Source organism: Polypterus senegalus, chromosome 13 (genome assembly GCF_016835505.1).
Source record: "Polypterus senegalus isolate Bchr_013 chromosome 13, ASM1683550v1, whole genome shotgun sequence".
NCBI classification, from domain to species: Eukaryota; Metazoa; Chordata; class Cladistia; order Polypteriformes; family Polypteridae; genus Polypterus; species Polypterus senegalus.
The window spans coordinates 29,020,400-29,038,203 of record NC_053166.1 but is presented as its reverse complement, the minus strand read 5'-3'; the positions used below and the strand labels follow the sequence as shown (position 1 = coordinate 29,038,203).

Below are 17,804 nucleotides of genomic sequence, written 5' to 3'. Positions count from 1 at the left end.
GGTCTCACTGGTGTATGACATGGTCTAAGTAATATCCCTCAATTTATATTCAACAGTTTATGTTCCTTAGCCTGTTCACAGAAGAGGAGCTCCGCTGTGCCGTTGGCAGACATGCCCACTCGTTGTACGATTCTACAATCTGACATTCAGCACCACTGCAGTCGATAGCTTACGGACTGTTACCCATCCTTAACTTGACACAAACTGTGTGTGCCTCTTTCATTAACATTATATTTCAGACCACAGGACCACCGTTGGCTGAATGCTTCTTGGGTGTTTGCTAATGTTTGGTCCAGCCATGACGCTGCTGTATGTAAAAGCATAAATGCAGGCCCTCTTTGGTCTCTCCACTGCCTTCTATCCAGCCATCCATTTTCCAACTCGCCGAACCCGAACACAGGGTCACGGGGGTCTGCTGGAGCCAATCCCAGCCAACACAGGGCACAAGGCAGGAACCAATCCTGGGCAGGGTGCCAACCCACTGCAGGACACACACAAACAAGCACACACCAGGGCCAATGACGGTAATGAAGTGAGGGTCTTTCGCCCAGGTCTACCTCCCTGTGCTCAGGTGTCTAGCTAGTCCACTTTGCAAGTAGAAAGTCGACGCTTATTCAGTTCTTCTGACCTGACTGAGCCACATCATGGAGCACCCTATACTGTAGATTATATTGTAAAATTATAATAAACTAGCTGTGTCAGCCCGTGCTTTATAAAATATGGAGTCCTAGAAACTGTTGAAATCATCAGAAAAAAAATTGAAATGTAGAGATGTCAGGTAATTGAAAGGAACCACTCTGGACGTCTCTCTCTGGGGAGGATTTGTTTCCTGACGTGCTCCCATCACTTCTGTATTAGTGGCTAAGCGACGGTCTTTCTTCGGAGGTTTCGTTTTGCCGGCATGCTCGTCTCGCTTGTGTATCCCTTACCCCAACTCCACCTGACAGATAGACGCACTTCCAAGCATAGACTTTTATATATAAGATTAGCTCACACATAGTGATTCCCAATTTAAAACAGAAAAAAATGTTTATCTGTCCAGTGTAGGCATTTACAAAATACGCTTCTCTGTCTTTCTACAACAGCGACAGTGGCAGTGTGACTGACGTGTGTGGGGGTCACACAGCGGTGGAGACTGAGCCTGTGACTATGCAGTGGACAGTCCGCCACAACAGGCAGCAGACCACATCACGTCATTTCTAGGTTGCAGAGGCTGACGTGCAGTTTGAAGATGCACTGTTTGACTGCTAAAGTCACACATTTGCATAAGGAAAGTCATGGGATGTACACATCAGACTTTTTTTTTTTACCTTAGAAAGGCAAAAGTCATTTCTGATCACCATTTTGCTCTCATTGAGTTCATACCTTATGTTTTCTTTCTGTTCATAGCACTTACTCTAACAGTTACTGACTAAAATAAGCAGATGGTGTATAACTGATGAGCGTCATAGCACCACCGGCCTGCCGCGTTCACAAGCTAAATATGGCTGATGATGCCCAGCTGCTCAGTGCCCATGTATAACACAGCTCAGAGTCAAAGAAAACACACAGGCAGTGCAGAAAATGTATGAAGCGAATTAGCTGTCAAACGTTCAAGTGGGTCGGAGCCATGTCCATGATTGTTTCCTGCCTCGCACCTCAAGCCGCCGGGTTTGGCTGCCCACACTCTGAATAAGCAGGTTTGAGGACAGATGGCGTGATGGCCACACAAACAGATGGATTAATTGATACCAAAAAATAAAAATGTACATAAAAGCAAATGTTAATGCTTCCTAAATTCAGTCTTGATCACTCATTCTTGAAGATTTAGGCATGTTTCTTTTGACCATAGCACCACCATATTTAACAGAACTTAACTGTTCCAAGGGGTTTTTCCATAGCTGACCATATGTGGTCTCTTTGCAGAAGTAGCAGCATGCAGTGTCCAGTGTACGGGGCCGGAGCCACTCACACCAGTAGATTTATTGATAGCGTCTACCCACAAGTGACAAGTGTGCCGAACAAATATTGTAGCATAACAGTGTGTGTGTGTATATGTATATTGTGACAAAGGCACTATACCAGCACCTGACCCAACACAGACAGACAGACACGGGAGGCACACTTATAAAACAAATAAATGGTTTATTTTTCTTTTCTTACGCCTGTGGGCAACGCCTTCCCCATTCCCACAGGCACAACAATACTTTCTTCTCTTTAACCTCCACTCCTCTCCGGCAAACTTTGTCTCCCTCCTCCCGACTCTGGCTCCCAGAGTGGTGGCTGCTGGCAACTTTTATAGCCCACCCGGAAGAACCACCCACATGGGCTCAAGAACCACTACAGCATCCCCTGGTAGTGGCCATGGACCCCAAAAGGCTTGAGTTCCAAAATCCCATGCCCTTGGCCCCAAAGCAGCCCAGGGGGGCTTCCATCTAGCGTTCTGGGGGAGGTACTGTCCTGACCATAGAATGAAGAGGCATCCCAGCTGGACAAGAACCCCAGCCATCTGTGACAATATATATATATATATATATATATATTGTGAAGCCAACCCAACCACAGACAGGCAGGACACCAGTTTGCCACACACAAACAGTTTATTTACAGAATACAGTTCACAAATCACAGGGCAGAACACAATCTTTTCTTGCCGCCAGTCCTTCTGCCTCCACTCCTTCTCAGGCTTTGTCCTCTTCCTCCCGACTCTGGCTGAAGAACGGTGGAGACTGGCTCCTTTTTATAGGTCTCCAGATGCCCAACAAGTTTCTTCTGGCCACACTTCTGGGTGTGGTGGAAGTGTGGCCAAATAGGGCCCTGAAAATGTCCGTACGCCCCCTGGCGGTGGCCACCATGCTCATGACCCATGACCCCACTGGAAATCAAGGGGGCTGCCCTATATATACATGCATGAGATACCCAAAAAGTCCCGGCATACAAGGGACCTAAAAACTCCCGGTATTGGTTGGTAGCATAGGAGTAGGGTGTAGTTATCAAATATGCCGCTAGGTTTCGCATGCCTACAGTCTGGCTAATCAGTCTGCTGAGTTGATCGAGGGCGTATTTGTAGTCTTTATTCTTCAATCGTGTACATGACTTGGTGATTTATTTTCTTACTCCAAACCACCATGCCAGATTTTCAACAGGTAATGATGATCACATTTTCCGACATTAACAGACTCGGTCATAAAGACTTTGTTCCCCGTGGACAGACTGTTAATCAGCGACATTACATTACATGGAGCGCCTGAGGCGTCTATGACAAAGCATCAGGAAAAAACATCCAAAGAAGCCACGTACTCAAAACTGCATTGAACTCCATGATGATACACCTGACCGCACTACATTGTCAGTCAAAGAGCTTTGGTCCAAAAACAATGCTTTTTCACATCCCCAGTATTGGCCAGATCTCATGCCCTGTGACTTCCTTTTGTTGCCGAAATTACAATTGAGACTGAAGGGAAGAAGATTTGTCACCATTCTAGAAATCCAGAAAAACACTGGAAGCTCTAGATATGCCAACATCCGCCTCGTCCTCTCAGTTGCGAGAAGAAGATCATAGATATGTTAGACAATATCTGCCAAATAAAGCAGAGAGCACCGACATGTGTTTCTCCCTTACTGGGGCTCATCAGGTGTGCGCTCTTCTGCATCCATCGAACCTTGGACGTCAGCACCTGAGGTGAAGCCTCTGCCGTTGGTTTGCTTATTTGACAGGATGAAGATTATATTTGACAATCTGATTTATTTGGATGGTTACCTTGTGGGTAACACTTGTGGTTGGTCAGCCAGTCAGCAAACATCCATATTTATATACTGTATATATATCTATGTGAGCGATGACCATGACACCACTGTATTTAACAGAACTTAACTGTTCCATGGAGTTTTCCATAACTGACCACATGTGGTCTCTTTGCAGAAGTAGCAGCATTCAGTGTATATTTTTCACTATATGGCCTACACTGAATGAACCAATCTGTGTCTACCCAGGCCCGGTTCTAGAGGTGAAGCCGCCATTGTGCCATTTAATTTCAGCCACCCCCTCACCCTATAATACCTTCACTCATTTTCTAAACCAGTGTATTTAAAATTAAAAATTTTCACAATTTCCTTAATGTCAAAAAAAAATGAAAGAAAATTTCTTCGTAGGTAGAAGAAAACTTGACTTACGCATTTAACGAATCGGCGACAAGTTTAATTAACTCATCATTAAAATTCCGATTGACACAACAAAAACTTTTGATTGATGTGCTGCGTACTTGAGCTGCCACAGTTCACGTGGCCCGTTTTTTTCCTTGAAGCAAGTTACCGACATTCGACGGGAAAAGACGAGTCCCGCGCCGAGCCTGCGTTTTGTTGAGGTGGCCATGAGGGGAGGGGTAAGCTGTTGAACCCGATTCGTAATGGCGCCTGAAATTGTTTCTCACAAACAAGGAATTTCCAGTAAGTGCGGGTCACTGATCAAGTCCCTTCTCTTTGTACACACCGCCCATCGCTGCCATCAGTTGCGTTTAGTGAGGTCCTTGGATTGGCCCTGATGCAGACACTCTCAGTCTCCGGTGGACCATCAAGAAGACAATCAATCTTGAATGTAGAGGAAGTAAAAGTCATAACACGGTTTCCATAGGTGAACCTGCTGGAGGAACATTACCAAGCCGAATGTCTCCTGCCACCAGTCCTCCTCCCAAACCTCTAACACAATTTTTTCCAATTAAGATCAACGCTTCAGTATCCACTGTTTCCATATCCATGGGGATTTTCAGGAACATAACCCCTACGGACCCCAAGAATGAACTGCATATGCTTTGATTTATGTAGCACCGCCATGACACAACATAGCTTTCTTCTGACCCCTCTTGCTCCAGCTGCCTGACTGAATACAATGAGCTTCATCGCATGTATCATTCTGAGGCGTCCATCAAACAGTCACAGCCAGGCATTTCGTTTTATTACCTAACCAGTAACGACGCGCTGCACGAATCCACTTGACTTGACCATTCCTAGTGTTCATCCTCTTTCTCTGTACGTTTAGCATTCGTTTGCTCAGAGGTTGATGCGCTTGAAGCTTCCTGAGCAGCTCTTCTTTTCTCCACCCTAGCGGCCCACTTCTTCCCTTCTTTCGTCAGCATCTTTTCACGTTAAATCTGATTAAGTCAGTGTTTGTGTTGTAATTACTTAGTACTTTTAATTCTTCACTTAAGCTGGCACATAAGTCTTCAATCTGCCTCACAAATGATTTAAGATATTGAGAGGTAGGGGAAGTGATGGCGAAGGTGTTTGGGAATGAGAACGGCGCCCATACGCATGCACCACACCGCCACCCTGCTGGCCACTGCTGAGAGTTGATTCTACAATATAATAAAATAAAAATTAAAAGAGGAATAAAAATCATCACCCCGAAAGCAGATCGTAGACGTCACGTAGTATATGTGTACCAAATGTCAAGTCAATATTTCAAATGGTTTGCGAGCGACAGGTGATTTAAAATCCTGGACAGACAATCGGACAGCCACAGGAGTGTATTATATAAGAAGATTAACTGTATTTATCGCAGCCTCAATTTAAAAACCTCTGCTTTGTTGTCAACAATAGAACACGTCTTTAACTCACCAGAATAACAACTCCACTCCTGGCCGCGCGGTGAAACTCTGAAGAAATGTAATTTGATGGCACGCTATGTCCTGGCGTTTAGCAGTTCAGACCGACAGATGGCTCACCCAAATGTTGAACGAATTCATCTGCTCCGAAAAGACGTCTGCTTAGGTACCATTTAGTCTCTGGCAATTTCCATTCCTTAATCCCTATGCAGTTTTTATGTTTTTATTATTTAACCTCATACCGTTTTTTGCATATTTATTCCTACTATTATGATTCGGAATTTGCGATCTTTTTCATGAACGCTGTCTAAATACACGTCGGCCAACAGTGAAAGAGTTAAGAGCAGACAGAGCAGAGTACCAGCTGTGGTGTCACAGACGCTGGCGGCCTGCAGTCTTGTATTTGTACACTTCAAGATGAGAGACCGTTTCTAAACGGACTTGGCAACTTGTAAGGAGTGTGGGAAAGCAAATCTAAGGAATGCAGCCTGAGCGCCCGGGGCAGCAGCACTGGAAAGAATAACACGCGTTTACAGGCAGCCACCATTTCCGTTCCCGGCGATCAGCTTTCACATGTGAGGGTCTGGACGGAGGGGCTGAGAAGGTCACTCGGTATTTCATGGATCGTTTCCTTTACAGGATCTCTTAAGGCAAGTGCAGAGTAAACATTAAAACACTCCGCTTCTACATTCATTAGTCATTAAGGAAAGGGAAGAATCCTGTTCTCAGTAATGTTTTCTTTGTTAGTTACAGTTGGCCCACTCTCGCCTGCTACATGACTGCCATTGCTCATGACCCTCACCTTGTGGGCTGAACCAGGCTGGGCTGCTGGGCCCCTAGGGATGATACTCCTCAACTGGTCTGGGAGCAATGGGGAACTTCCTAGAAATGACTAGAAGAAGTTGTGGCGTATAGAAGAAGTGGGCCTGTTGTGTCACCCATGAACGTCACCAGGAAAAGCAGAGTAAACGTGAAATTACAAAAGGCAACAACTACATGAAGGATTAACTAACACCCAATTGACAAAAACATGCTTGAAACTTTCACCCATAAAAAGTAGCCCAGTGGTGTCATGTTTAGCCCTGCTGCTGCTGCACAGCTCTCGAGACCCGAATTCAAATCCCCAGCCCACTGGGAGTTGTAAGAAAAATAAGAAATTGGACAAGCGAGAGGAGGCCATTCAGTCCATCAAGCCCGTTGTGTTTAACTAATAGCTAAGCTGCCCCCTGATATTTAATCCAGGTTCTTCTTAAAGGTTTCTGCTTCATCTCCATGCCTTGGTAGTTTCATTGCTTTGCTTAAAGAAGAGCTTCCAGGCTTCAGTCCTAAATGCACTTCCCCTTCATTTCCACCGATGTCCTCGAGTACGCGATTCACCGTTAAGTTGAAAGAATTCGGATGGATCAACTTTATAGAAACCTTTCAGGGTTTTGAAGACCTCATTAGCTCCCCATGCAGTCTCATCTGCTCGGGACTAAACAGGAGTCTGTCGGAGTGCAACATGTCCTTTCCTGTAGTATGGCGACCAGAAGGTGGTCTCACTATTGTGTTACATCATTTGATCATATCGTGAAATACCAGAGCGTATTGAGAGCACAGAGGTACAAGTCCAAAGTCACACACGTTTATTTCTCGTGGGGCTCAGTCCCTTCTTTCTTCTTCTTCTACTTCTTTGTTGTCGTCTTCTTCTTCCTCCTCCTTCTCTCTTTCTCTGCCACCTCCACTCCTCCAATGCACCCCCTTTCTGCCCCCCAGCTTTTAATTCCACAGCAGACGCCATCTCAGTGATCCTTTCTTGTTCTCCCAGGGCTTCTGTGCGTGTCTCATCTGATTGTCCAGGTATGATTAAGTGTTATTGTGACCTCCCAGCCTCCGGCCAGTGCTGTCAGGATAGGCCCAAGCTCCCCCCACCCCACCCTATAATGGACCAATAGGGCTGCTCAGAGAATGAATGAATATTCAGTCTTTAATTAGGTCTTGGCGGCACGGTGGTGCAGTGGTAGCGCTGCTGCTTCTCAGTAAGGCAGTGGTTCTCAACCTGTGGGGTGGACCCCCTAGGGGGGCATGAAGTAACAAAAAGGGGGGCGCGAAGATGTGAAAAAAAGAAAACAAGAATGAAAAATATGAAAAAAACATCTGTTGAAACCAAAACAAGTTAACTTAAACTACATTCTGGTTCTAGAACAATAAATATAGAGTTAGATAAATGTCGATAAAAGTTAAGTAGGTATAATAAAATATGCATCTACATTTCAAAAAAATGTTAGGGGGGGGGCGCGATTAAAACTGTTATGAAAACTCGGGTCGCAAATACTTAAAGGTTGAGAAACGCTGCAGTTAGGAGACTCGAGTCCTCCCTGTGTGGAGTTTGCATGTGGGTTTCCTCCCGCAGTCCAAAGACATGCAGGTTAGGGGCATTGGCAACTCTAAATTGTGCTTGGTGTGGGTGTGTGTGTGCCCTGTGGTGGGCTGGCACCCTGCCGGGGTTTGTTTCCTGCCTTGTGCCTTGTGCTGGCTGGGATTGGCTCCAGCAGACCCTGTGACCCTGTAGTTAGGATATAGCAGGCTGGATAACGACTGACTGACTGATTAGTTCTCTTTTTAATAAAATCGATTGCACTCGTTTACTGTCTGAATTTCCAAAAAGACGAATCCCCCCAAATAAAGTTATTGCTGTGAAGCCCCGCGGAGCACAGACAGGACGTGGCTGTCACGATCTAAAAAGCCAATTTGCAGTGTGCACGAGGTGAGCATTTTTCAACACAGAGTCTTAAATATGCAGAATGCAGGACCCCCCGCTGTTCTTGCATCAGAAGGATTTTTTCTTTTCAAGACAGACGCCCCTTCAGATTCTTCAGGACTCGAGGAGTTTAGGCGAGCACATTTTGATGCGTGTCCTCCCACATCTTCTTACAAATGAAGCCAAGAAAGACAGGAAAATAAATAAATAAAAAACGCTCGGAAGTGAGCAACTAACTGTCTCGATAAATGTGATCCCATATGGCCGATGTTTATTGAGGGCAATTAGACGATAAGGCATTGACATTACGGGGCGTGGAGGTTTATTTGTGCTGCAAATCTCCTCCTGGATAAACATTTACGATGCCGTCTGTTCGCTTACGAGTGAGGCGCAGGAGGGCGTCTGGGGCTGGTGAGCTACGTCTGGAAGGCCAGCGCACGGGTGGGGTTGGCTCCTGCCTTGTGCCTAATGCTGACTGTGAATCGGTTTACAGCAGGGGTGTCCAGTGGGCCGCAGTGGCTGCAGGTTCTCATTCTGACCCTTTTCCTAATCAGTGACCAGTTTTCACTGCTAATTGACTCCTGTTCCCTTCATTTTCATAGCCCTGTTCTTAAGGATTCATCCATCCATCCATTATCCAACCCGCTGAATCCAAACACAGGGTCACGGGGGTCTGCTGGAGCCAATCCCAGCCAACACAGGGCACAACTTAGGAACTAATCCTGGGCAGGGTGCCAACCCACCACAGGACACACACAAACACACACTAGGACCAATTTAGAATCGCCAATCCACCTAAACTGCATGTCTTTGGACTGTGGGAGGAAACCCACGCAGACACGGGGAGAACCCGGGAAGCGAACCCGGGTCTCCTAACTGCGAGGCAGCAGCGCTACCACTGCGCCACCGTGCTGCCCTTCTTAAGGATTCACTCCTCTGAATTGATTCCTTTCTTCATTAAATGGCAGCCAAACAGAAATGAGGCCTGAAACGAGCCGACAGATGACCAGCTAAACCGGGGCTTCAGACTCCAACCAGTTTCACAATGAGAAGCCGATTCTTGCTGTTAATTAAACTCGTTCTTTCATTCCATGGCTTGTTGCTGCTCTCGTTCTGCCACAGCAGACATTTCCAGAACTGTTGATTTTTCTGTTTTTTCTAAGGCCACCGTCACAATGTTTTGGTGAGCTGAGAGATCAGCCTTACTGAGACCTCCACCTTTCTTCATATTTCACATACTGTGTGAGGGGCACAGGTGAGCTGGTCATATGGATTCTTGTTTTGTGTCTCGTTATTGATTGGCTGCTAATTAAGAAAAAGGAAACAACTAACGGGCCTGAGTCAAGGTCAGTAAAATGAAGGCAAAAGAAGGCAATTAGCAGCAAAAACTGGTCACAAATTAAGAAGATGGTTAGAATGAAAACCTGCAGCCACTGCGGCCCACCAGGACCGGAGTTTGACACCCGTGGTTTAGAGGGTCTTTATTATCTCGAATACAGAACACAGTGAAATTTTTACTGGCCATTGTGCTGATCAACACGATTAGTGAGTTTAAGCGGGTTTGGCAGCTTGACGTTAGGTTACACTGCAAACGTTCTACCTGATTTTACAGTAAGACATCTCAGTCACAATGGTGGCAATTGAGTACAAGGGAGGGGCAAACACTGGACGGGACCCCGTTGTATCAAAAGGTGCATACAAACCCAAACTCACGCCGAGCCGTAATGAACAAAGTTAAAGTCACCCATTAAGCGAACAAAGATGACTACATGTTAGGGACGTCTTCAGTGCCTTCCGAGATGTTTAGACCCCTTTGCTTCTCCACATCTTGTTATTTTGCCGTCTTGTGCTAAATTCAAGTTAATTTTTTCCCCTCACGTCAAGCAACACTCAATACCCCAAAGTGAAAAAACAGAGTTTAGAAATAAGTGCAAATTTATCCCACTGATGCGGTTCGGTGGCAACTGGGCGACAGTCACCTCGGCGAAATACAAGTCTGCGACATCCTTTACCAGTTAGGTAATAGTTAGGTTCAAAGATCCATCCATCCATTATCCAACCCACTACATCCTAACAGGAAACAAAGCCCGGGCAGGACGCCAGCCCACCGCAGGGTGCACACCCACAATTTAGGATCGCCAATGCACCTAACCTGTATGTCTTTGGACTGTGGGAGGAAACCCACGCAGACACGGGGAGAACATGCAGACTCCACACAGGGAGGACCCGAGAAGTGAACCCAGGTCTCCTAACTGCGAGGCAGCAGCGCTACCACTGCGCCACCATGCAAAGAGATTTTTTAATTATATTTAAATGACAACGTGATATAAAATGTTGAAAATAAATGTATATAATTGACGAACGAACTTTACTCTGCAGATGGAATAAACTCTATCTTACATTATCTTCTGCAACCAAAATAGCTAATCCTTTATATAAATTATATTAATTGTAGTCGTATGATAACGATATTTAGAATACAAAAGGTGGCCTGCGAGTACGGCTTAAGGAATATCTTTACTCTCAACGTATTGGGACTCTCATAAAGCAGGTGGTTCTGTGGATTTTCCAGCACCCTACATTGTCATTTAAATATCATTAAAAAATCACTTTGAACCTAACTATTACCTAACTGGTAAAGGATGTTGCCAAGATGTCTGTCGCCCAGTTGCCCCTGAATGCACTGACGCACATACTCGGACCCCTTTACTCGGTCCTTCATTGAGGCTCGTTTGCAAGTGGTGACAGCTCGGAGTCTCCCAGACTTGGATTTGGGCGTTTTCTGTTGTTCGTCTCTGCAGATCTTCTCAAGCTCTGTTAGGATGAATGGAGACCGACAGACCATAGACAGCACGTTTCAGGGCACTCCAGAGATGTTTGATTGGGTTCAAGCCCACGCTCTGGCTGGGCCGCTCAATGACATCCCCAGAGTTGTCCCTGAGCCACTCCTGTGTGGTCTTTGCTTTGTGCTTTGGGTCATTGTTCTGTTGGAAGGTGAACCTTCGTCCCAGTCTGAGGTGTAGAGCACTCTTTTCATTAGGGGTCTGTTCAGCCCTAACCCCAGACCCTTATCTTAAAATTAGTCAAACTGGGCCCTGAGGGTAAAAATTATTTTACTTCGAGCCCTTATGTTAAATCTGACTTTAATTTTTGTTGTATCTGTCCGACCCTTATCCCCTACCCTTACCTTAAAACTGGGCCCTGAGGTTAAAATACGTCTCCCCTCAGGTCCCTACTGTCCTAAACCCTTGTCCTTTTATGTCTTACCTCTGTCTTAAATCCTAATCTTAAAGTCAGCAAACATAAAGCCCTAATTTTAATTAGTGTATAAGGCCCTCACTGCAAAAAATGCATGTGCAAAAACTAGACAAAAAAACTTTAAATGAGAGTTGTTTTACTTTTATTTAGCAAAAAAATCTACCAATGGGGTAAACAAAATTTATTTGACAAGATTTCTCAAAACATGCTAAATAATTGTAAATACAATTTAAATTCTTACAATAAGGAAAAAAAAGATTTATAAGTACTTTTCACTTGCTTAGATTTCGTTTTTTGCAGTGCTGATGCTAAAACTTGTTTTCACGACACTTATTTGATTTTTAAATGTTTAATAGTGCCGTGTTCTACCCAGCAGGGCGTTAGCTCCCTTGTTGGAATGAGTTCTTTTGTAATTGCGGTGTGTTACATAACCCGAATCTACACAGATATGATATAAAAAGGCGATACGCCTCCCTTAGTGACACGGCGGTAAGAAATCACATAGGAGAAATAACTTAGCTTTCTTTAATGACAGCTTACGTCGCATAACAGATGAAGGAAGCCATGACAAGAACCCAGTTCGGGAGTGGGGGCCTGATGTGTAGAGTCTGCCATTTTCGTTACTGTGCTGGAAGGATTTTCAGGATCGGATGACGTTATCTCCAGTCTGTCTGTCTGTCTGTTGGCTTCAAAGGTGTGCCGGGTATTGTTCCATGGCTTTATGCTCATTCTTCATGTGCAGGCCCCCCACTTTGGTAAATCATGCCAATCCAAACAAGGCAAAGAGAAGATCCAATGCCATGCTGACTCTGACACACAGAAATAGTACAATGCCCATTTTGCAGTCTCATTTTAAAATGCTTACCTAGCAGTTCTTATATGGTGAACTCCTGCGTGCTAAATCTGGCCTTGTGTTACCTGTACATGTCGGTGGATTTATAAAATAGTTTTTGTACAGAGCACAGTGACATATTGAACTGATTACACTAGTTTAAACTACTTTTAAACACTCGATAACCCTATTGGGCGGCACAGTGGGTAGCCTGAGTCCTGGGTTCGCTTCCCAGGTCCGCCCTGCGTGGAGTTTGCATGTTCTCCCCGTGTCTGCGTGGGTTTCCTCCCACAGTCCAAAGACATGCAGGTTAGGTGGATTGGCGATTCTAAATTGGTCCTGGTGTGTGTTTGTGTGTGTCCTGTGGTGGGTTGGCACCCTGCCCAGGATTAGCTCCTGCCTTGCACCCTGTGTTGGCTGGGATTGGCTCCAGCAGACCCCCGTGACCCTGTAGTTAGGATATAGCAGGCTGGATAATGGATGGATGGATGGATGGATGAATAACCCTATTTATAAAAGTATCATTTTAGTCATGTACGGTGCCCATAAAGTTCGTGTGCAATTTAAAATTCAATTATATGTGATAGAAAGAATTCGTAAAAACGATTAGAAAGCTTGATGTTTCTAGCTTGTTTTTCTTTTTGTCTTATAGAAGTTTCATTTTTGCCGTATTTGGGGAAGTGAAAATCCACACGTGTCTGTTGAGCATTAAAGATATTCTCCCAAAGTGAATGTGTGGCGTGTTCAGGGAGTCTCAGGGCCCTTCTTTGTTGTTAATGGTGATTGCTATTTAGAAATGTGGCACCTCAACAATTAGGATTGGTAGAGAATCCAGGGGCTCCTCGTCACTTTTCTTTGCACGTTCGACCGTTTCTACAGGAGGGATTCCCTAACAGATGGATTGGAAGAGGTGGACCGTTTTCTTGGCCTCCACGTTTGCACGTCTCATTTCTGTTTTGGCTGCCATTTAATGAAGAAACAAATCAATTCAGAGGACTGAATCCTTAAAATCAGGACTATCAAAATGAAGGGAAAAGAAGATAATTAGCAGTGAAAACTGGTCACTGATTAAGAAGAGGGTGAGAATGAAAACCTGCAGCCACTGCGGCCCACCAGGACCAGAGTCTAACACGCTTGTCGTAAAGGGTCACACAATCATAGTGCCCTCATGTGACTTTATAGATGCACACGCCAAGTTAGAGAGGACGGCCAGAATGGAGAGAAACGGGGAGAAAATGAGACACTCACCCCACACACCCATTAAAAAAAGACGACTGCAGAGCCGTAGCACGATGACGTCTGCCACGACAAAACCTGGACGGACACAAACGTTCAGACTACACAACAGTGGTGGAGGTTGAGTATTGAGCCTGATTTTCAGAAGCTGCGAGCTATCAGCACGGACCACTATCAGCACGGACCACTTGCACCGCCATGATGTTCAGAAGCCATTAAGAAGGCTAACAGAACGTCAGGTTATATAGCGCCTTGATGTGTGAAGTACAAGTCACAGGAGGTTCTGCTCAACCTTTATAATGCACTGGTGAGGCCTCATCTGGAGTCCTGTGTGCAGTTTTGGTCTCCAGGCTACAAAAAGGACATAGCAGCGCTAGAAAAGGTCCAAAGAAGAGCGACTAGGCTGATTCCAGGTCTACAGGGGTTGAATTATGAGGAAAGATTAAAAGAGCTGAGCCTTTACAGTTTAAGCAAAAGAAGATTAAGAGGTGACATGACTGAAGTGTTTAAAATTATGAAGGGAATTAGTCCAGTGGATCGAGACTTGCATTTTAAAATGAGTTCATGAAGAACACGGGGCCACAGTTGGAAACTTGTTAAGGGTAAATTTTGCACAAACATTAGGAAGTTTTTCTTTACACAGAGAACGATAGACACTTGGAATAACCTACCAAGTAGTGTGGTAGACTGTAAGACTTTAGGGACTTTCAAAACTCGACTTGATGATTTTTTGGAAGAAACAAGTGGATAGGACTGGCGAGCTTTGCTGGGCTGAATGTCCTGTTCTCGTCTAGAATGTTGTAATGATGGTGGTGTTCACTATGAAACAGCGATGGTACTAGGATGTCATTTGGCGTTGGGATTTGGGTATGTAGGGAGGCACAAATATTAAAACAAGCTGATTTTTTCATTGGGTGGTCAGACAGCCCTGTTGAGTGGGCATTTCCCACCCTTTACCCCAATCCTGCTATGATACATGCTGTTCATTCATTGGTTTAGTTTTCCATTTCCATTTTCCAACTGCTTAGTCCAGAGTGTGGCATCATCAGACACAAGGCAGGCACCAACTTGACACCATTCTATCAGAAGGCACACTCGGGCACAGACCAGTAGTCACTCCTTAATGCCAGTTTAGCATCACCAGGTAACCCAACATGCATCCTTGTGGTGTGTCAGAGGAGACGTAGCAGAAGAGAAGCCTGACCAGGCCCGAGCACCACAGCGCCCCCTGGCAAACACACCCATCGCTTAACCAACTGACTTGACACACGCAGATGTCGGCTGAATTCCCCAGTGAGCCTCACGGATGATCCTGGCTTTCTTTTTTAATTTGCGTGGGATCTTTTCCCCTCAGCGTTTAAGACTTAATCCCCTCTCTCTTTCTCTTTTGTCTTTTAAAGGTTTGACACATGAAGGTGGTCTGCTTCTTAGGAGCGCAGAGGAGAAATCGGGGAGCAGCGCCGCAGTCACAGGAATTACTGTTGGCAGAGGAGGACGCAAAAACTGAAACAGAGGCAACTCAAACCATTAAAGAAAAGGCTCGATTGATAGGCAGACTTGTGAGGAGCAGCAAGACGAAAATAGAGCGCCTTTCATAGCGAAGGTGTTTGAAAAAGGCAGACATGGGGTCAGCGATGCAAGTCCACCTCCGTAATGTGCAATACCACGTGGCACTCGCCATTGTAGGCCCCGCGGTGTACTGGTTAAGGCTTGAGACCCTGAAGTTGTGGTTTCAAATCCCACTAATGACACTACTGGGTAAGGGGTCGGCCGTTACAATGTGACCCTGAGCACGTCACTTCACCTGACTGCGCTCCAATCGGAAAAACGACACAACGGTAACCATTTGTGTCTCAGATGTCGTGAGTTACCTTGGGTCAAGATGGCAGCCAAATAATAAACCGTAATACTAGTGTGGGCCTTTGCATGCTGCATATGTGAAAGGAACTGCAACAGCAGATTTGATGGTGCAGTCGAGGAACTTTACATTTCAGACATTTCAGACATTTCAGACATGACACATCCTGAGTTTCTAAGAGAAGCTCTTCCAGATTCTGAGATGGGTGCCCAAGCACTGCTGGGTGGCACAGGAACTCGGCGCAGGACAGCCAGGTTAGCTTGGCGGACCTGTGAGTCATCCATTTGTATTATGAGAAGGAGAGGCAGGGAGGAAAAGAAGAAGACGACAACTCAGCTATTGTTCAGCTATTGTTTCATTGTGTGTGCTGAATTTAAAATCCGTCCTTGAATCAGCGTAGCAGAGAGTGGCCTGAGCTCTTCAGGTGAGCCGCAGCCTGGTGGCACTAAGTTCTAATGGAGGACTTCACATGGCAGGGCCACACGGCACAAGCTTCAAAGTCACCATTCTGAGTCATCAAACATCGGCCATTTTGCCACCAGTTTATTATCTTCAAAATATTCAAATGTTCTCTGCGAATTAATGGTTAACTGCGCATAAATGGCGATTGATGGATAATAAAGACGACGAAAACCCATCTGGACTGGACGGGCGAGCATCTTGGGCTGAAAGGCCTGCTCTCCTCCAACTGAATGGTCAAACAACAGACCCCCCAAAAAAGGCTCTGCTGAGCCCCTAGTGGTGAACACTTGACGTGCATTAGAAAAAGAACTGAGGGGGAAACTGGGGATTGTGCTTCTGGCGTTGGTGTACACATGAAAAGAGCAGCTAGGCTGTTCGGCATATTGACAAACATACAGGTAGTTCTTCTTTGAAATAGTTCATTTTCTTTCTATTTATTCAAAGATTTGTTGTGTGTTGTTTTATCTGGCCAGTGGTGCAGTGGGTAGTGCAGTGGGTAGTGCAGTGGGTAGTGCAGTGGGTAGTGCCACAGTGTCACAGCTCCAGCGTCCTGGATTTTAATCTGAAAATAGGCGGCTGATTGTCTGGAGATTGGCCATCTGCTTGGTTTGACGTTCACATCCGAATGTAAAGAGTGGCGGCGCGTTGTATGTCAGCACGTCCTCACAAGATTTACACCGAACTCTGTGTGCTACGTAACGGCCAGAGTGACACGAAAGGCAACCCATAAGAGACAGATAAGAAAGGCACTATACTAAGATAAGAGGAATGTGAACAGCATCTCATATCACATAGATAGATAGAAAGTGAAAGGCACTATATAATTAGATGGATAGATAAAAATGAAAGGCTAGATAGATAGATAAATAGAAATTGAAAGGCACTATATAATTAGATGGATAGATAAAAATGAAAGGGTAGATAGATAGATAGATAGATAGATAGATAGATAGATGTGAAAGGCACTATATAATAAATAATAGATAGATAGATAGATAGATAGATAGATAGATAAAAATGAAAGGCTAGATAGATAGATAGATAGATAGATATGAACGTCACGATAGATAGATAAAAAGTGAAAGGCACTATACAATATATAGATAGAAATGAAAGGCTGTGGTGGGCTGGCGCCCTGCCCGGGGTTTCTTTCCTGCCTTGCGCCCTGTGATGGCTGGGATTGGCTCCAGCACACCCCCGTGACCCTGTAGTTAGGATATAGCGGGGTGGATAATGGATGGATGGATAGATGTGAAAGGCACTATATAATTAGATAGATAGATGTGAAAGGCGTGTTGCCTGTTGATTAGTAAGACTCTTGCTGCCCTGTACACACGATGACCCTGTTCATTCCAAGATGGCCTGCCAGCCGGGTGTATATGCAGGTATTATGATGGCCTGATACCCCCACTCAGGTTGGCTCCTGCCTGTGTTGATTTTTCACCCCACAGTCATGTGGGTTTTCTGTCTGTGACTCAGGTTTCCTCCCACATGTAATTCTGAATTGCCCCGTCTATGCCCGGAGATGACTGGTGCACATCCATGACAGACTCCTGCCTGGTACCTGGTATAGCTGGCACACGCTCTCTCTAAATAGGTAAGGACAATGAGCAGCTGATTTTTTTTCCTTTTTTATTTAAATGCCAGTAAAAACCAAGCTGTGATGCCCACTTGACATGCCTCCTGCCATGCGGCCCTCCTGTTCCTCAGCCCACGGTGCAGTGCTGCATCTCTGGTCAGTTGGGAGTCTGAGATGAAGCACTGTAGCTCGGGAGGGGGTACCTCATCTGAGGGGTCATGGAGGACGCCCTGTCTGATGGAAGCAATTAAGGAACAGTC

The 17,804-nt window shown here is 45.3% G+C and overlaps 1 long non-coding RNA gene across 2 annotated transcripts in view; it reads left to right on the top strand.

Moving 5' to 3' along the window:
- The window catches only part of LOC120542328, an 81,004-nt gene extending 64,602 nt beyond the window's left edge, over positions 1 to 16,402 (top strand). For both annotated transcript variants that reach the window (XR_005636175.1, XR_005636176.1), the window contains exon 4: positions 15,046 to 16,402. This is a non-coding gene — a long non-coding RNA (uncharacterized LOC120542328). The remainder of the gene's footprint in view (positions 1 to 15,045) is intronic.
- The last annotated feature ends 1,402 nt before the right edge of the window (positions 16,403 to 17,804 follow it).